The sequence below is a fragment of the Chelonia mydas genome, chromosome 5 (genome assembly GCF_015237465.2).
Source record: "Chelonia mydas isolate rCheMyd1 chromosome 5, rCheMyd1.pri.v2, whole genome shotgun sequence".
Classification (NCBI taxonomy): domain Eukaryota; kingdom Metazoa; phylum Chordata; order Testudines; family Cheloniidae; genus Chelonia; species Chelonia mydas.
In genome coordinates this window covers 20,522,924-20,528,923 of record NC_051245.2, presented here as the reverse complement: position 1 = coordinate 20,528,923, position 6,000 = coordinate 20,522,924, and the positions used below count along the sequence as shown (strand labels likewise).

Below are 6,000 nucleotides of genomic sequence, written 5' to 3'. Positions count from 1 at the left end.
TGGGATTGTGACATCATCACCACAAGCAATGAGAAAGTGCCATCTAACTAATCGTGAAGGAAGTGAATTTTGTACAGATTGCTTAAAACTCTTTGGGTATCATTTTAATAGCTATTTGATATCTATCTAGATATCTGAGGTATTTATATGGCTCCCATCATACCAGTATCTGAGAATCTAAAAATATTTCATGTGTTTATCCTCACTAATACCCCTTTGATGTAGGGAAGTTCTATTATTTCTGAGTCTTCGAGAAAAAGCAGGGAAGACCAGGCTTGATATTGCAGATATTTCTAAGGCAAAAAACCAAAACACACGCAGAGATTGATTTTTTCCAAAGGTATTTTGTCTTTCCAGGGCTTCTGAATCCATTATAAAGAAGCAAAACACCCACAATTCTTTCTGTTTCTCCTTTGCATGCCACCTTTAACATTCAAATTTCTGACACCAGTGACAGTAGTGATCTATGTGACAACATAAACCAGGGCACAACTGTATTGTATTTTTGCCCCAGCCTACACTCTGCTTTTTTTTTCCAAATCATTTTTAAATATGAGGCTTCGAAAAGGAACTACTACAATTTCCCTGTTTTATGGGATTAGGTCTAACGTCAAACAGATGTGGCCCTTAGCACAAGTTTCACTGTACTGTATCTCAAAACTGAACGAGCTTAAAAAACAAAACAAACAAAAACCCTTGCTTCTTTCCCCACAGATAATTAGATGCCAATGTACACAAACAGATGTGAAAGAGAGCCCAGGGTTTAGTTCCCCTTCTTTCAAAGGGAAACAAAATAAAAAGACAACTCCCACCCCCAGGAAAGTCCCGAATTAGGCAACGGATACAGATAGAGGGACTGGGGTTGAGATGAGTAATTGCCTCAGATGATTCTGGCATTGTTCAGATTTATTTTTAAGCAGGGCCCAAGGCAAGGCTGAGTACCACAGACGACGACAACAACAACAAAGCCAACCCCTGCAAACCCTCAGGGAGAGCGGGGAGGCCTGGGCACAGGAGGAGCGGGGATGTTCTGCCGGGGCTGCGGGTGTCTCTCTCCTGGGGGAGGGCGCTCTTGAGTGTAACCAGAGCTCAGGCCGCTCCCCTGCGGCGGGGATGGGGAAGGGGGGAAGTCTCCAGCTCCGGTGGCCGCTGTTATTACCTGGGAGTCACGTGGGCTCTTCCCTGGCTAGGGGAAGGGCTACGTTAGGGCTTCAGGGGATCTGCGGCAGAGGTGGGTCGTCCCCCCTCCACCCCCCAAGAATGGGATGAGCCCACATGAGCAAACACCCCCACCTCACCCCACCCGGCCCTAACCTTCCTGCCTGCGGCCAGACACCTTGCGAAGAGTTGAGGAACTCGTTTGGCAAGTCCTGAGCCGGCTTGGGAAGGGAGCGGAGCGCCATTGGAGGGCTGGGAGAGCTCGAGCCAACCCCAGGCGGCTGGCGCGCCTCTGCCCGGGCAGCGGGGCGAGCATGCAGGTGTAGGGCGGGAAAGCGCAGCCGGGAGCGGCCGGAGGAGCCGGCGGGGCCGCCGGAGCCCAGGTTACAGCGAGAGGTGAGGGGCCGCGGAGGCAGGGCGCTGCTCTCTGGCTGTGTGCGGCTCTCGCACCTGAGCCGGGCGGGGGGCGTCTCCGTGCGGGGTGGGGGGGAGCCCTGGCTGGTGGTTTGGGGAAGGTGCGGCGGCGTGTGTCCCCCCCGGCTGCGGGGCTTGAGGTCGATGAGTGCGGGTTGGTGGCTTGTGCGGGACAGGTCCCCCTAGAGGGGCGGGACGGTTACATGGGGCCGCTTCCCAACAAGCCCAAACCGGCTGTGTCCTTACGCCGCCCCGCTTGGCAATGAGTGCCTGGCCCTGCAGGCTCCTGCCGCCCCAGCGCGGCTCTCCGCCGCTGGAGCCCAGCCCCTGCGCTGGGCAGTTCCCTCGGAAGGCTGGCTGCTGACCATGGTTAAGTGACTCTAACTTTCACGGACTCCTGATCCTCCCCTTTCCTTCTGCCGGGCTCGCTTCATAGGCGCTGGAACTAGGGGTGCTGCCGCACGCACCCGCTGGCTTGAAGTGGTTCCCCTTGTACACAGGGCTCGGTTCCGTGGCTCTCAGCACCCCCCACTATGCCAATTGCCCCAGCGCTATTCCTGTGGGCTTGCTCAGGCCTGAGAAAGCCAGGGCACAAGCTCCGTGGAAAGGATGGAGGCTCCCCTGCCTAGCGCTGGGGGAAGGAGTGGCTCTGCCTGAACCCAAACTAAAGTTCAGAGCCGCACAGCTGATCGCCAGAGAAGGCCAAACAGGTTTTTGTAGCTCCTCCACAGAAATCCAAACAGGTCACAGCTAGATTCAGGGTGCAAGTGCTGTCACCCTTCAGCGTTTGCCTCTACAGACTTGTGTGCTAGTTACCTCAATCTCAGAGCTTTCTGTAGTTGACATACAGGATAGGAGCCTGGAGGCGCTTCATAAACTAAACTAGGTATTTAACGTTAACTATTAACATAACTTACATAGTGTAAAGCTAAAATATCTAATTTTTCCTGGGCATTCACTAGTCTCTTAATAGTGCGCTCTCAGCACTGCGTGCACCTGCCAGTTCTGATTCACTTTCAGAATTATCACTTTTTAAGGTAAACATTAACTCGGTGGAGAAGCGCCTTGCACTGATCTGTTGCTGAAGCTGGTGGAGGAAATAAAAAAGCCAAACCTACTGGTGTTTGTTTTCAAATGTCTTTTCAATCCCCGTCTGTTAGCACAATAAAGAAATGCACGTCATTCTCGTCCCTGGACTGGGTGGACAAAGGCAAATTATGGTGCACCTGCTTTGACTCCAGAATATGCTGTTTCTGTATCACTGTATATGCTGCAGTATAGTTGTTTTTTTTTTTAAAGACGCTCTACTTCTTGTGCTCATTGGTAAAGTTTCCTTTTCCTTTAATGTGAAAATGATTGCCTGATTCCATTGTGACTGTAACAATTTCGGTCTGCACAACTTTCTATAAAGCTCAACAGTATAACAAAGGAAGAAAAATTCTACAGTATATTAATTCCTTAGTCAACTAAGAGATGGTTTTCTTCCTTTTTATTCTCTTAAGGAAATGAGATATATTGGAATAACAATGTTTAAACTTTAATATGTTGGTCAAATGTAAAGGTTATATAATTGCTTACACATTGCATGAATTTCAAGCTGTCACATCCTCTAATAAAATGACTATAGCACATTATCACAGAAAAATAGTTTTGGGGGAGGAGGGCATTTTTTGTTTGAATCCCCTTGGTTAGATTTATGTGGCTTTTTCGTGAATCACAAGTATAGAGTATTTCACCTATAGTTGTAAGCAGTTTTTGTTGGTGGTGTTTTTTTTGTTTTGTTTTGAGTGCCAAGGGTGTAATTTGGTGCTGTACAGACCTAGGCAGGTAATCCCGAACTGAAGGACTTTTACTTCTAGGGAATGTAGAAATGGAAGTTCAAACTCTAATGACAAAAGCAGCTCCTCACTATATTTTAGGGAATGATTAGTAATTGGTTGGTGCATCTTACTTGTGGTGATGATAGGGTGACGAAGAGCAGTGAGCTCTGATAATCCTGGCTGGATCAGGCTGCGTGACGTTGGGCAAGGCCCTTAAATTTTGTTTGTTTCCACATCTATAAAATGGTGGTAATTTATTTTGCAGGAGTGAGATTGACTAATTAATAACTGTGTTTACATAGTCTTCTACAAAAGTGAAGCTGGTGCTTATTAAGGAACATTTATAATCATGTAATAAAACTTGCTAAGATTATCATCTGTGAGGTTTGTCACTATTTGGAACACCTAATGTAATAGCGAACCAAAGAAAATTAGCGTTAATTCTTCTAGGTTTTTGGTTTATTGTCTCTGTGGTTCATATTTCTTACTACTCCATGTCTATTACCTATTAAAATTTAAAATAATGTCCCCAAAACATTAGCTTTTTTCCTCTAAAAGTTCTAATAGAATTGCTTAATTGGATGAGTTTGTTATCAAAACAATATCCTAACTTTTTTTTTTTTTAAAGAATATGCTAGAGATATTTAGGAAGTGAAGTACCTCAGATGCTACAGTTATGAGGACTGTGTAAGTAGCTGTGTAGATATAGCACCCCGAACTTCTGGGTACTGGAGGCTCTCAGATTTGTGATCACCTTTTTCTATTGTAAATATATTGTATAAAAGATGAGAGAACAGTGAGCCAAGTGCAAACCAACTGGACTACTAGCTAACCAGTTCCTAAAATAAATCCTGCACATGCTCTTATTAAAGTCTGGAAATCTAACTCTTGGTATGAGCTTATGAGTGTCAAATTGTATGGTATCAAATCATGGTTGGTGGTTGATTTGTTTTTAAATAATAACTCAAGCTCACGGTGAACATGATGATTTGGTCACTGTCTGCTTTATTTCAAACTCTGAAGATTCCAAATATGAATTCCCTTGCCAGTAAAAGATTGAATACTTTTGTAGCATTGGAGTAATTTATGCTTCATAGTCCTAAACGTATGTCCCAAAGATTTTTCTTTTCTTTTCTTTTAACTAGTGCTAAACATTCAGGTGGCCTTACATAGTAGCTTGATTTGTTCTCTTTGCTGCTTCTCTCTTGTGAGACTTCCTGAGAGTATTCTGGTCCCTAGTCTTGCAATTTGTAACACTAAATTGAATGAGCCACTTGCCTGCCTTTTCTATTCAAATTAGCCTGAACTCATTTGCTTTTTTTTTTCTTTTTCTTTTTTTTAAACTGTAGTTATGCAGGCCTTATTTTGACAGTATGTTAGTTCTGTTAGGCTTGATTATGCAGTCTGCCATAGGTTTAAATTCTACTTTTGGAAATTGGAATCATAAGGGTTTCCAATCTTTATCCATGGCTGTTTTCTTTAACCAACATCTATTATGATCATTTAAACTCTGACGCCCTCCATAACACAGACCTAAGAAACTTGCCCAGTAAAATCTGTATACCTGTGAGGTAGGAAAGTACAATTATGTCAATTTTGTAGGGGAACTGAGGCACAGAGAGGCTGAGTGACTTGCCCACAGTCACACAATCAGGTAATGGTGAAGTAGGGAAATAAACCTGGCTCTCCCAAGTGCTCTAATCACTGAACCATCTTTCCTGTCCAACATCCCCAGAGAATTTAAGATTATCTGAAGCATTTTTTAATTCTGTGCATTTTGCTAAACAAATCCACTTAGTGGCAGGAATACAAGCTCATAGGCTATTTTACCTCTAAAACATTAAATAAATTAAATAACTGATTCCAATGTAGGACTCTGGGGAACTGTATTAACAGACAGATGCTGACTGTACCTGTTTTAAGAGCATATCTCCACTTAAAATGCTACAGAGGTACAGCTGCGCCACTGTAAAGCTTCAGTGTAGACACAACCTATGCTGATGGGATTGATTCTCCTGTCAACGTAGGTAATCCATCTCCCCATGAGGATTTAGTTAGGTTGATGGAAGAATTTCTTCTGAATTCATCTACACAGGAACCTAAGGAGTATAGTTAAGTCAACGTAGGGGTGTGGATTTTTCACACCTCTGAGCAACATCGCTAGCCTGACCTAATTTTCTAGGCCAGGACTAAGGGAGCCCCTGACATCTAGTAAACATCTTTAATTTTCCTTCTGTCACAAATATATTTAAGTGCATTTCCATATGTGCTGATAGGTCATCCTTTTCTCTCCATGTGTCTCTGTTAATAGCCTTGAAATTTTAGCACTTATATAGCTGCTCACTGTAACTTTCCCATTGCTCAACAAATGTTTAATTCTTGCCAAGACTTTGGCCCTTATTCTGTTATTTATTATCCTTAATTTTTAGGAAGGATCTCATTAAAAGTCGTGAAAAGACAAATTATCTCCTTGCGTCCACCTTTAACTACTGTCCAAAAGCGTTTTTTAGGGAGGGAAGGAAACCTCTTAACAGGTTAGTATGGGATACACATTTATTTTACAGAAGTCATGCAATTAAATTGCCCTACCAAGTTAATCTAGTGCAGC

The 6,000-nt window shown here is 43.9% G+C and overlaps 1 protein-coding gene across 2 annotated transcripts in view; it reads left to right on the top strand.

The window, feature by feature from the left end:
- Nucleotides 1-1,054: 1,054 nt before the first annotated feature.
- ATP8B1 (ATPase phospholipid transporting 8B1) overlaps nucleotides 1,055-6,000 on the top strand; it is a 135,597-nt gene continuing 130,651 nt past the window's right edge. For both annotated transcript variants that reach the window (XM_037902581.2, XM_037902580.2), the window contains exon 1: nucleotides 1,055-1,554. The gene's annotated coding sequence lies outside the window, so the exon portion shown is untranslated. The remainder of the gene's footprint in view (nucleotides 1,555-6,000) is intronic.